This window comes from Eptatretus burgeri, unplaced genomic scaffold, assembly GCF_056783735.1.
Source record: "Eptatretus burgeri isolate ZD-2024b unplaced genomic scaffold, Ebu_testis_v1 Ebu_testis_scaffold_481, whole genome shotgun sequence".
Taxonomy (NCBI): Eukaryota; Metazoa; Chordata; class Myxini; order Myxiniformes; family Myxinidae; genus Eptatretus; species Eptatretus burgeri.
The window spans coordinates 1-12779 of record NW_028222430.1 but is presented as its reverse complement, the minus strand read 5'-3'; the positions used below and the strand labels follow the sequence as shown (position 1 = coordinate 12779).

Sequence of the window (12779 nt, the reverse complement as noted above, 5' to 3'; positions counted from 1 at the left end):
GAGATTGTCAGACTGAACGTTGGAAGTTTGGTGGTTCAATTCCTGATTTCAGCAATCGTTCTGTTTTTTTGGAAAAGGGAAAAGTTGATTGAGAAGAATGGACCAAAACGAATGTTTATTTGAATGTTGTTGTTGGAAAGGGAAAGTCTTTTTGTTCATTCATTTTGATGCTCATCCATGTTCTGAAGTTGCTCAGTTGGCAGAGTCAGACTGAAAATGTGAACGGACTGGCTCATTTCTTGTTTTCAACAGTGGTACTTTTATGGAAGAGAGAAATGCCTTTTGTGAAGATTTCAACATTGTGATTGTGATGATGGAAAGGCAAAATCCTTACCTTTATTCATTTTGATGATTTGATATCTGCTGAAATAGCTCAGTTGGGAGAGCATCAGACTGAAGTGAAGAATTCAACATTGTGATTGTGATGATGGAAAGGCAAAATCCTGACCTTCATTCATTTTGATGAGTTGATATCTGCTGAAATAGCTCAGTTGGGAGAGCATCAGACTGAAGATCTGAAGGTCCCTGGTTCAATTCCTGGTTTCAGCAATGTCATCGTTTTTGGGCAGCCAGAAGATCAGATTGAGAAGAATTGAAGTAATTTAATGTTCATTAAAATGTCTCTTTGGAAATGGAACGTCTTTGTATTCATTCATGTTTTTAACTTCAACATTTGCTGAAACTTCTCAGTTGAGGGAGTGTCACAATGTCGATCTGAAGTTCCCTGGTACAATTCCTCGTTTCAGCAATGGTCCTTCATTTGGAAGAGAGAAAAGTCGATTGAGAAGAAAGGACGAAAATGAATGTTTCTTTCAATTGTGTTTTCAGAAATGAAATCTCTCTGTTCATTCATTTTGTTCTTCATATATGTTCAGCAATCGCTCAGTTGGAAGAGCCAGAGTAAACATTTGAATGGACCTGGTTCAAATTCATGGTTTCAACAATGGTGATAATTTTGGAAGAGAGAAATGTCGATTGTGAAGAATTCAACATCATGACGGATATTTTGGAAAGGCAAAATCCTTACCTTCATTCATTTGGATGATTAGATATCTGCTGAAATAACTCAGTTGGGAGAGTGTCAGACTGAAGATCTGAAGGTCCCTAGTTCAATTCCTGGTTTCAGCAATGTCATCTTCTTGGGCATCCAGAAGAGCAGATTGAGAAGAATTGAAATCATTCAATGTTCATATCAATGGTATTTTGGGAAAGGGGATATCTTTGCATTCATTAATTTTTTTGCTTCGATGTGTGTTGAAATGTCAAAGTTGAGGTAGTGTCACAATGTCGATCTGAAGTTCCCTGGTAAAATTCCTCGTTTCAGCAATGGTCCTTTATTTGGAAGAGAGAAAAGTCGATCGAGAAGAATTGAAATCATTGAATGTCCATTGTGACGGGGTTTTCAGAAATGGAAAATACTCAACTTCATTCATTTTCATTTATCATATCTGCTAAAATAGCTCAATTCGGAGATTGTCAGACTGAATGTTGGAAGTTTGGTGGTTCAATTCCTGATTTCTGCAATCGTTCTGTTTTTTTGGAAAAGGGAAAAGTTGATTGAGAAGAATGGACCAAAACGAATGTTTATTTGAATGTTGTTGTTGGAAAGGGAAAGTCTTTTTGTTCATTCATTTTGATGCTCATCCATGTTCTGAAGATGCTCAGTTGGCAGAGTCAGACTGAAAATGTGAACGGACTGGCTCATTTCTTGTTTTCAACAGTGGTACTTTTATGGAAGAGAGAAATGTCTTTTGTGAAGAATTCAACATTGTGATTGTGATGATGGAAAGGCAAAATCCTTACCTTCATTCATTTTGATGATTTCATATATGCTGAAATAGCTAAGTTGAGAGAGCATCAGACTGAAGTGAAGAATTCAACATTGTGATTGTGGTGATGGAAAGGCAAAATCCTGACCTTCATTCATTTCAATGACTTGATATCTGCTGAAATAGCTCAGTTGGGAGAGCATTAGACTGAAGATCTGAAGATCCCTGGTTCAATTACTGGTTTCAGCAATGTCATCATTTTTGGGCAGCCAGAAGAGCAGATTGAGAAGAATTGAAGTAATTTAATGTTCATTTAAATGTCTCTTTGGAAATGGAACGTCTTTGTATTCATTCATGTTTTTAACTTCAACATTTGCTGAAACTTCTCAGTTGAGGGAGTGTCACAATGTCGATCTGAAGTTCCCTGGTACAATTCCTCGTTTCAGCAATGGTCCTTCATTTGGAAGAGAGAAAAGTCGATTGAGAAGAAAGGACGAAAATGAATGTTTCTTTCAATTGTGTTTTCAGAAATGAAATCTCTCTGTTCATTCATTTTGTTCTTCATATATGTTCAGCAATCGCTCAGTTGGAAGAGCCAGAGTAAACATTTGAATGGACCTGGTTCAAATTCATGGTTTCAACAATGGTGATAATTTTGGAAGAGAGAAATGTCGATTGTGAAGAATTCAACATCATGACGGATATTTTGGAAAGGCAAAATCCTTACCTTCATTCATTTTTATGCTGAGATATCTGCTGAAATAGCTCAGTTGGGAGAGTGTCAGACTGAAGATCTGAAGGTCCCTGGTTCAATTCCTGGTTTCAGCAATGTCATCTTTTTGGGCAGCCAGAAAGCAGATTGAGAAGAATTGAAATAGTTGAATGTTCATTTCAATGGTATTTTGGGAAAGGGGAAGTCTTTGCATTCATTCATTTTTTTGCTTCGATTTGTGTTGAAATGTCAAAGTTGAGGGAGTGTCACACTGACGATTGGAAGATCCCTGCTTCAATCCTCGATTTCAGCATTGGCACTTTTTTTTGGAATCAGAAAAGTCGATTGAGAAGAATGGACCAAAGTGAATGTTTATTTCCATGCTGTTTTCGGAAAGGAAAAGTCTTTCGTTTCATTCATTTTGTTGTTTACATTTGTTCTGAAACAGCTCAGTTGGTGGAGTCAGGTTGAAGATGTGAAGGGACTTGGTTTTATTCCTGGATTCAGCATTGGTGATTCGCTATTTTTAAGAGTTAAATGGTGATTGCGAAGAATGAAAAAAATTGAATGTCAATTGTGAGGAGGTGTTCGGAAAGGAAAATCCTGAACTTCACTCATTTTCACATTTTCATACCTGCTGAAATAGGTCAGTTAGGAAAGTGTTGCACTCAATTTATGAAATAGCTCAGTGAGGAAAGTGTGGCACTCAATTTCTGAAGGTCCCTGCTTCAATTCGTGGTTTCAGCAATGTCATTTTTTGGGGAAGCCAGGCGAGCAGATTGAGAAGAATTGAAGTAATTGAATGTTCATTTAAATATCTCTTTGGAAATGGAAAGTCTTTGCATTCATTCAAGTTTTTTGATTCGACATTTGCTGAAACTTCTCACTTGAGGGAGTGTCACAATGTCGATCTGAAGTTCCCTGGTACAATTACAATTCCTCGTTTCAGCAATGGTCCTTTATTTGAAAAAGAGAAAAGTCTTATGAGAATAAAGGACTAAAATTAATGTTTATTTCAATTGTGTTTTCAGAAATGAAATCTTTCTGTTCATTAATTTTGTTCTTCAAGTATGTTCAGAAATCGCTCAGTTGGAAGAGCCAGAGTGAAGATTTGAATGGACTTGGTTCAAATTCATGGTTTCAACAATGGTGATAATTTTAGAAGAGAGAAAAGTTGATTGTGAAGAATTCAAATAATTGAATGTCCATTGTGACGGAGTTTTCAGAAAGGGAAAATCCTCAACTTCATTCATTTTCATGCTGTCATATCTGCTGAAATAGCTCATTTCGGGGATTGTCAGAGTGAATGTTGGAAGTTCTGTGGTTCAATTCCTGATTTCTTCCATGGTTCCATTTTTTGGAAAAGGGAAAAGTTGATTGAGAAGAATGGACCAAAATGAATGTTTATTTCAATGGTCTTGTTGGAAAGGGAAAGTCTTTTTCTTCATTCATTTTGTTGCTCATGCATGTTCTGAAATAGCTCCATTGGGAGAGTCAGAGTGAAAATTTGAAGGGACCTGGCTCAATTCCTGTTTTCAACAATGGTACTTTTATGGAAGAGAGAAATGTCGATTGTGAAGAATTCAACATCATTCCGGATATTTTGGAAAGGAAAAATCCTTCCCTTCATTCATTTTCATGATTAGATATCTGCTGAAATAACTCAGTTGGGAGAGTGTCAGACTGAAAATCTGAAGGTCCCTGGTTCAATTCCTGGTTTCAGCAATGTCATCTTCTTGGGCATCCAGAAGAGCAGATTGAGAAGAATTGAAATCGTTCAATGTTCATATCAATGGTATTTTAGGAAAGGGGATGTCTTTGCATTCATTTATTTTTTTGCTTCGATGTGTGTTGAAATGTCAAAGTTGAGGTAGTGTCACAATGTCGATCTGAAGTTCCCTGGTAAAATTCCTCGTTTCAGCAATGGTCCTTTATTTGGAAGAGAGAAAAGTCGATCGAGAAGAATTGAAATCATTGAATGTCCATTGTGAGGGGTTTTCAGAAATGGAAAATACTCAACTTCATTCATTTTCATTTGTCATATCTGCTAAAATAGCTCAATTTGGAGATTGTCAGACTGAACATTGGAAGTTTAGTGGTTCAATTCCTGATTTCTGCAATCGTTCTGTTTTTTTGGAAAAGGGAAAAGTTGATTGAGAATAATGGACCAAAACGATTGTTTATTTGAATATTGTTGTTGGAAAGGGAAAGTCTTTTTTTCATTCATTTTGATGCTCATCCATGTACTGAAGTTGCTCAGATGGCAGAGTCAGACTGAAAATGTGAACGGACTGGCTCATTTCTTGTTTTCAACAGTGGTACTTTTATGGAAGAGAGAAATGTCTTTTGTGAAGAATTCAACATTGTGATTGTGATGATGGAAAGGCAAAATCCTGACCTTCATTCATTTTAATCATTTCATATCTGCTGAAATAGCTCAGTTGGGAGAGCATCAGACTGAAGAGCTGAAGGTCCCTGGTTCAATTCCTGGTTTCAGCAATGTCATCATTTTTGGGCAGCCAGAAGAGCAGATTGAGAAGAATTGAAGTAATTTAATGTTCATTTAAATGTCTCTTTGGAAATGGAAAGTCTTTGCATTCATTCAAGTTTTTTACTTCAACATTTGCTGAAACTTCTCAGTTGAGGGATTGTCACAATGTCGATCTGAAGTTCCCTGGTACAATTCCTCGTTTCAGCAATGGTCCTTCATTTGGAAGAGAGAAAAGTCGATTGAGAAGAAAGGACGAAAATGAATGTTTCTTTCAATTGTGTTTTCAGAAATGAAATCTTTCTGTTCATTAATTTTGTTCTTCAAGTATGTTCAGAAATTGCTCAGTTGGAAGAGCCAGAGTGAAGATTTGAATGGACTTGGTTCAAATTCATGGTTTCAACAATGGTGATAATTTTGGAAGAGAGAAATGTCGATTGTGAAGAATTCAACATCATGAGGGAAATTTTGGAAAGGCAAAATCCTTACCTTCATTCATTTTTATGTCGAGATATCTGCTGAAATAGCTCGGTTGGGAGAGCGTCAGACTGAAGATCTGAAGGTCCCTGGTTCAATTCCTGGTTTCAGCAATGTCATCTTTGTTGGGCATCAAGAAGAGCAGATTGAGAAGAATTGAAATAGTTGAATGTTCATATCAATGGTATTTTGGAAAAGGGGATGTCTTTGCATTCATTCATTTTTTTGCTTCGATGTGTGTTGAAATGTCAAAGTTGAGGAAGTGTCACAATGTCGATCTGAAGTTCCCTGATAAAATTCCTTGTTTCAGCAATGGTCCTTTATTTGGAAGAGAGAAAAGTCGATCGAGAAGAATTGCAATCATTGAATGTCCATTGTGACGGGGTTTTCAGAAATGGAAAATACTCAACTTCATTTATTTTCATATCTGCTAAAATAGCTCAATTCGGAGATTGTCAGACTGAACGTTGGAAGTTTGGTGGTTCAATTCCTGATTTCAGCAATCGTTCTGTTTTTTTGGAAAAGGGAAAAGTTGATTGAGAAGAATGGACCAAAACGAATGTTTATTTGAATGTTGTTGTTGGAAAGGGAAAGTCTTTTTGTTCATTCATTTTGATGCTCATCCATGTTCTGAAGTTGCTCAGTTGGCAGAGTCAGACTGAAAATGTGAACGGACTGGCTCATTTCTTGTTTTCAACAGTGGTACTTTTATGGAAGAGAGAAATGCCTTTTGTGAAGATTTCAACATTGTGATTGTGATGATGGAAAGGCAAAATCCTTACCTTTATTCATTTTGATGATTTGATATCTGCTGAAATAGCTCAGTTGGGAGAGCATCAGACTGAAGTGAAGAATTCAACATTGTGATTGTGATGATGGAAAGGCAAAATCCTGACCTTCATTCATTTTGATGAGTTGCTATCTGCTGAAATAGCTCAGTTGGGAGAGCATCAGACTGAAGATCTGAAGGTCCCTGGTTCAATTCCTGGTTTCAGCAATGTCATCGTTTTTGGGCAGCCAGAAGATCAGATTGAGAAGAATTGAAGTAATTTAATGTTCATTAAAATGTCTCTTTGGAAATGGAACGTCTTTGTATTCATTCATGTTTTTAACTTCAACATTTGCTGAAACTTCTCAGTTGAGGGAGTGTCACAATGTCGATCTGAAGTTCCCTGGTACAATTCCTCGTTTCAGCAATGGTCCTTCATTTGGAAGAGAGAAAAGTCGATTGAGAAGAAAGGACGAAAATGAATGTTTCTTTCAATTGTGTTTTCAGAAATGAAATCTCTCTGTTCATACATTTTGTTCTTCATATATGTTCAGCAATCGCTCAGTTGGAAGAGCCAGAGTAAACATTTGAATGGACCTGGTTCAAATTCATGGTTTCAACAATGGTGATAATTTTGGAAGAGAGAAATGTCGATTGTGAAGAATTCAACATCATGACGGATATTTTGGAAAGGCAAAATCCTTACCTTCATTCATTTGGATTATTAGATATCTGCTGAAATAACTCAGTTGGGAGAGTGTCAGACTGAAGATCTGAAGGTCCCTAGTTCAATTCCTGGTTTCAGCAATGTCATCTTCTTGGGCATCCAGAAGAGCAGATTGAGAAGAATTGAAATCATTCAATGTTCATATCAATGGTATTTTGGGAAAGGGGATATCTTTGCATTCATTAATTTTTTTGCTTCGATGTGTGTTGAAATGTCAAAGTTGAGGTAGTGTCACAATGTCGATCTGAAGTTCCCTGGTAAAATTCCTCGTTTCAGCAATGGTCCTTTATTTGGAAGAGAGAAAAGTCGATCGAGAAGAATTGAAATCATTGAATGTCCATTGTGACGGGGTTTTCAGAAATGGAAAATACTCAACTTCATTCATTTTCATTTATCATATCTGCTAAAATAGCTCAATTCGGAGATTGTCAGACTGAATGTTGGAAGTTTGGTGGTTCAATTCCTGATTTCTGCAATCGTTCTGTTTTTTTGGAAAAGGGAAAAGTTGATTGAGAAGAATGGACCAAAACGAATGTTTATTTGAATGTTGTTGTTGGAAAGGGAAAGTCTTTTTGTTCATTCATTTTGATGCTCATCCATGTTCTGAAGATGCTCAGTTGGCAGAGTCAGACTGAAAATGTGAACGGACTGGCTCATTTCTTGTTTTCAACAGTGGTACTTTTATGGAAGAGAGAAATGTCTTTTGTGAAGAATTCAACATTGTGATTGTGATGATGGAAAGGCAAAATCCTTACCTTCATTCATTTTGATGATTTCATATCTGCTGAAGTAGGTAAGTTGAGAGAGCATCAGACTGAAGTGAAGAATTCAACATTGTGATTGTGGTGATGGAAAGGCAAAATCCTGACCTTCATTCATTTCAATGACTTGATATCTGCTGAAATCGCTCAGTTGGGAGAGCATTAGACTGAAGATCTGAAGGTCCCTGGTTCAATTCCTGGTTTCAGCAATGTCACTTTTTTGGGCAGCCAGAAGAGCAGATTGAGAAGAATTGAAGTAATTTAATGTTCATTTAAATGTCTCTTTGGAAATGGAAAGTCTTTGCATTCATTCATGTTTTTTACTTCAACATTTGCTGAAACTTCTCAGTTGAGGGAGTGTCACAATGTCGATCTGAAGTTCCCTGGTACAATTCCTCGTTTCAGCAATGGTCCTTCATTTGGAAGAGAGAAAAGTCGATTGAGAAGAAAGGACGAAAATGAATATTTCTTTCAATTGTGTTTTCAGAAATGAAATCTCTCTGTTCATTCATTTTGTTCTTCATATATGTTCAGCAATCGCTCAGTTCGAAGAGCCAGAGTAAACATTTGAATGGACCTGGTTCAAATTCATGGTTTCAACAATGGTGATAATTTTGGAAGAGAGAAATGTCGATTGTGAAGAATTCAACATCATGACGGATATTTTGGAAAGACAAAATCGTTACCTTCATTCATTTTTATGTTGAGATATCTGCTGAAATAGCTCAGTTGGGAGATTTTCAGACTGAAAATCTGAAGGTCTCTGGTTCAATTCCTGGTTTCAGCAATGTCATCTTTTTTGGGCAGCCAGAAAGCAGATTGAGAAGAATTGAAATAGTTGAATGTTCATTTCAATGTTATTTTGGGAAATGGGAAGTCTTTGCATTCATTCATTTTTTTGCTTCGATTTGTGTTGAAATGTCAAAGTTGAGGGAGTGTCACACTGACGATTGGAAGATCCCTGCTTCAATCCTCGATTTCAGCATTGGCACTTTTTTTTGGAATCAGAAAAGTCGATTGAGAAGAATGGACCAAAATGAATGTTTATTTCCATGCTGTTTTCGGAAAGGAAAAGTCATTTGTTTCATTCATTTTGTTGTTTACATTTGTTCTGAAACAGCTCAGTTGGTGGAGTCAGGTTGAAGATGTGAAGGGACTTGGTTTACTTCCTGGATTCAGCATTGCTGATTCGCTGTTTTTAAGAGATAAATGGTGATTGCGAAGAATGATAAAAATTGAATGTCAATTGTGAGGAGGTTTTCGGAAAGGAAAATCCTGAACTTCACTCATTTTCACATTTTCATACCTGCTGAAATAGGTCAGTTAGAAAAGTGTTGCACTCAATTTCTGAAATGGCTCAGTGAGGAAAGTGATGCACTCAATTTCTGAAGGTCCCTGCTTCAATTCCTGGTTTCAGAAATGTCATTTTTAGGGGAAGCCAGGCGAGCAGATTGAGAAGAATTGAAGTAATTAAATGTTCATTTAAATATCTCTTTGGAAATGGAAAGTCTTTGCATTCATTCAAGTTTTTTGCTTCGACATTTGCTGAAACTTCTCACTTGAGGGAGTGTCACAATGTCGATCTGAAGTTCCCTGGTACAATTCCTCGTTTCAGCAATGGTCCTTTATTTGGAAAAGAGAAAAGTCTTATGAGAATAAAGGACTAAAATTAATGTTTATTTCAATTGTGTTTTCAGAAATGAAATCTTTCTGTTCATTAATTTTGTTCTTCATGTATGTTCAGGAATTGCTCAGTTGGAAGAGCCAGAGTGAAGATTTGAATGGACTTGCTTCAAATTCATGGTTTCAACAATGGTGATAATTTTAGAAGAGAGAAAAGTTGATTGTGAAGAATTCAAATAATTGAATGTCCATTGTGACGGAGTTTTCAGAAAGGGAAAATCCTCAACTTCATTCATTTTCATGCTGTCATATCTGCTGAAATAGCTCATTTCGGGGATTGTCAGAGTGAATGTTGGAAGTTCTGTGGTTCAATTCCTGATTTCTTCAATGGTTCAATTTTTTGGAAAAGGGAAAAGTTGATAGAGAAGAATGGACCAAAATGAATGTTTATTTCAATGGACTTGTTGGAAAGGGAAAGTCTTTTTCTTCATTCATTTTGTTGCTCATGCATGTTCTGAAATAGCTCCGTTGGGAGAGTCAGAGTGAAAATTTGAAGGGACCTGGCTCAATTCCTGTTTTCAACAATGGTACTTTTTTGGAAGAGAGAAATGTCAATTGTGAAGAATTCAACATCATTCCGGATATTTTGGAAAGGCAAAATCCTTCCCTTCATTCATTTTCATGATTAGATATCTGCTGAAATAACTCAGTTGGGAGAGTGTCAGACTGAAGATCTGAAGGGCCTGGTTCAATTCCTGGTTTCCGCAATTTCATCTTTGTTGGGCATCTCGAAGAGCAGATTGAGAAGAATTGAAATTGTTCAATGTTCATATCAATGGTATTTTGGGAAAGGGGATGTCTTTGCATTCATTCATTTTTTTGCTTCGATGTGTGTTGAAATGTCAAAGTTGAGGAATTGTCACAATGTCGATCTGAAGTTCCCTGATAAAATTCCTCGTTTCAGCAATGGTCCTTCATTTGGAAGAGAGAAAAGTCGATCGAGAAGATTGAAATCATTGAATGTCCATTGTGACAGGGTTTTCAGAAATGGAAAATACTCAACTTCATACATTTTCACATCTGCTAAAATAGCTCAATTCGGAGATTGTCAGACTGACCGTTGGAAGTTTGGTGGTTAAATTCCTGATTTCAGCAATCGTTCTGTTTTTTTGGAAAAAGGAAAAGTTGATTGAGAAGAATGGACCAAAACGAATGTTTATTTGAATGTTGTTGTTGGAAAGGGAAAGTCTTTTTTTCATTCATTTTGATGCTCATCCATGTTCTGAATTTGCTCAGTTGGCAGAGTCAGACTGAAAATGTGAACGGACTGGCTCATTTCTTGTTTTCAACAGTGGTACTTTTATGGAAGAGAGAAATGTCTTTTGTGAAGAATTCAACATTGTGATTGTGATGATGGAAAGGCAAAATCCTTACCTTCATTCATTTTGATGATTTCATATCTGCTGAAATAGCTCAGTTGGGAGAGCATCAGACTGAAGAGTTGAAGATTCCTGGTTTCAGTGATGTCATTGTTTTTGGGCAGCCAGAAGAGCAGATTGAGAAGAATTGAAGTAATTTAATGTTCATTGAAATGTCTCTTTGGAAATGGAAAGTCTTTGCATTCATTCATGTTTTTTACTTCAACATTTGCTGAAACTTCTTCGTTGAGGGAGTGTCACAATGTCGATCTGAAGTTCCCTGGTACAATTCCTCGTTTCAGCAATGGTCCTTCATTTGGAAGAGAGAAATGTCGATTGAGAAGAAAAGACGAAAATGAATGTTTCTTTCAATTGTGTTTTCAGAAATGAAATCTCTCTGTTCATTCATTTTGTTCTTCATATATGTTCCGCAATCGCTCAGTTGGAAGAGCCAGAGTAAACATTTGAATGGACCTGGTTCAAATTCATGGTTTCAACAATGGTGATAATTTTGGAAGAGAGAAATGTCGATTGTGAAGAATTCAACATCATGACAAATATTTTGGAAAGGCAAAATCCTTACCTTCATTCATTTTCATGCTGAGATCTCTGCTGAAATAGCTCAGTTGGGAGAGCGTCAGACTGAAGATCTGAAAGTCCCTGGTTCAATTCCTGGTTTCAGCAATGTCATCTTTGTTGGGCATCAAGAAGAGCAGATTGAGAAGAATTGAAATAGTTGAATGTTCATATCAATGGTATTTTGGAAAAGGGGATGTCTTTGCATTCATTTATTTTTTTGCTTCGATGTGTGTTGAAATGTCAAAGTTGAGGAAGTGTCACAATGTCGATCTGAAGTTCCCTGATAAAATTCCTCGTTTAGCAATGGTCCTTTATTTGGAAGAGAGAAACGTCGATCGAGAAGAATTGCAATCATTGAATGTCCATTGTGACGGGGTTTTCAGAAATGGAAAATACTCAACTTCATTTATTTTCATATCTGCTAAAATAGCTCAATTTGGAGATTGTCAGACTGAACGTTGGAAGTTTGGTGGTTCAATTCCTGATTTCAGCAATCGTTCTGTTTTTTTGGAAAAGGGAAAAGTTGATTGAGAAGAATGGACCAAAACGAATGTTTATTTGAATGTTGTTGTTGGAAAGGGAAAGTCTTTTTGTTCATTCATTTTGATGCTCATCCATGTTCTGAAGTTGCTCAGTTGGCAGAGTCAGACTGAAAATGTGAACGGACTGGCTCATTTCTTGTTTTCAACAGTGGTACTTTTATGGAAGAGAGAAATGCCTTTTGTGAAGATTTCAACATTGTGATTGTGATGATGGAAAGGCAAAATCCTGACCTTCATTCATTTTGATGCGTTGATATCTGCTGAAATAGCTCAGTTGGGAGAGCATCAGACTGAAGATCTGAAGGTCCCTGGTTCAATTCCTGGTTTCAGCAATGTCATCGTTTTTGGGCAGCCAGAAGATCAGATTGAGAAGAATTGAAGTAATTTAATGTTCATTAAAATGTCTCTTTGGAAATGGAACGTCTTTGTATTCATTCATGTTTTTAACTTCAACATTTGCTGAAACTTCTCAATTGAGGGAGTGTCACAATGTCGATCTGAAGTTCCCTGGTGCAATTCCTCCTTTCAGCAATGGTCCTTCATTTGGAAGAGAGAAAAGTCGATTGAGAAGAAAGGACGAAAATGAATGTTTCTTTCAATTGTGTTTTCAGAAATGAAATCTCTCTGTTCATTCATTTTGTTCTTCATATATGTTCAGCAATCGCTCAGTTGGAAGAGCCAGAGTAAACATTTGAATGGACCTGGTTCAAATTCATGGTTTCAACAATGGTGATAATTTTGGAAGAGAGAAATGTCGATTGTGAAGAATTCAACATCATGACGGATATTTTGGAAAGGCAAAATCCTTACCTTCATTCATTTTTATGCTGAGATATCTGCTGAAATAGCTCAGTTGGGAGAGTGTCAGACTGAAGATCTGAAGGTCCCTGGTTCAATTCCTGGTTTCAACAATG

The 12779-nt window shown here is 36.7% G+C and overlaps 9 non-coding genes across 9 annotated transcripts; all 9 read left to right on the top strand.

The window, feature by feature from the left end:
- Nucleotides 1-476: 476 nt before the first annotated feature.
- TRNAF-GAA (transfer RNA phenylalanine (anticodon GAA)) lies at nt 477-549 on the top strand. The gene has a single exon. It is a non-coding gene; the product is annotated as a tRNA-Phe (tRNA).
- A 1975-nt stretch (nt 550-2524) lies between these two features.
- Nucleotides 2525-2597, top strand: TRNAF-GAA (transfer RNA phenylalanine (anticodon GAA)). Its single transcript has one exon. It is a non-coding gene; the product is annotated as a tRNA-Phe (tRNA).
- Nucleotides 2598-4133: 1536 nt separating this feature from the next.
- TRNAF-GAA (transfer RNA phenylalanine (anticodon GAA)) lies at nt 4134-4206 on the top strand. Its single transcript has one exon. It is a non-coding gene; the product is annotated as a tRNA-Phe (tRNA).
- Nucleotides 4207-4907: 701 nt separating this feature from the next.
- Nucleotides 4908-4980, top strand: TRNAF-GAA (transfer RNA phenylalanine (anticodon GAA)). The gene has a single exon. It is a non-coding gene; the product is annotated as a tRNA-Phe (tRNA).
- A 506-nt stretch (nt 4981-5486) lies between these two features.
- On the top strand, nt 5487-5559 carry TRNAF-GAA (transfer RNA phenylalanine (anticodon GAA)). The gene has a single exon. It is a non-coding gene; the product is annotated as a tRNA-Phe (tRNA).
- Nucleotides 5560-6370: 811 nt separating this feature from the next.
- Nucleotides 6371-6443, top strand: TRNAF-GAA (transfer RNA phenylalanine (anticodon GAA)). The gene has a single exon. It is a non-coding gene; the product is annotated as a tRNA-Phe (tRNA).
- A 4912-nt stretch (nt 6444-11355) lies between these two features.
- TRNAF-GAA (transfer RNA phenylalanine (anticodon GAA)) lies at nt 11356-11428 on the top strand. Its single transcript has one exon. It is a non-coding gene; the product is annotated as a tRNA-Phe (tRNA).
- A 696-nt stretch (nt 11429-12124) lies between these two features.
- TRNAF-GAA (transfer RNA phenylalanine (anticodon GAA)) lies at nt 12125-12197 on the top strand. The gene has a single exon. It is a non-coding gene; the product is annotated as a tRNA-Phe (tRNA).
- Nucleotides 12198-12703: 506 nt separating this feature from the next.
- Nucleotides 12704-12776, top strand: TRNAF-GAA (transfer RNA phenylalanine (anticodon GAA)). Its single transcript has one exon. It is a non-coding gene; the product is annotated as a tRNA-Phe (tRNA).
- Nucleotides 12777-12779: the final 3 nt, after the last annotated feature.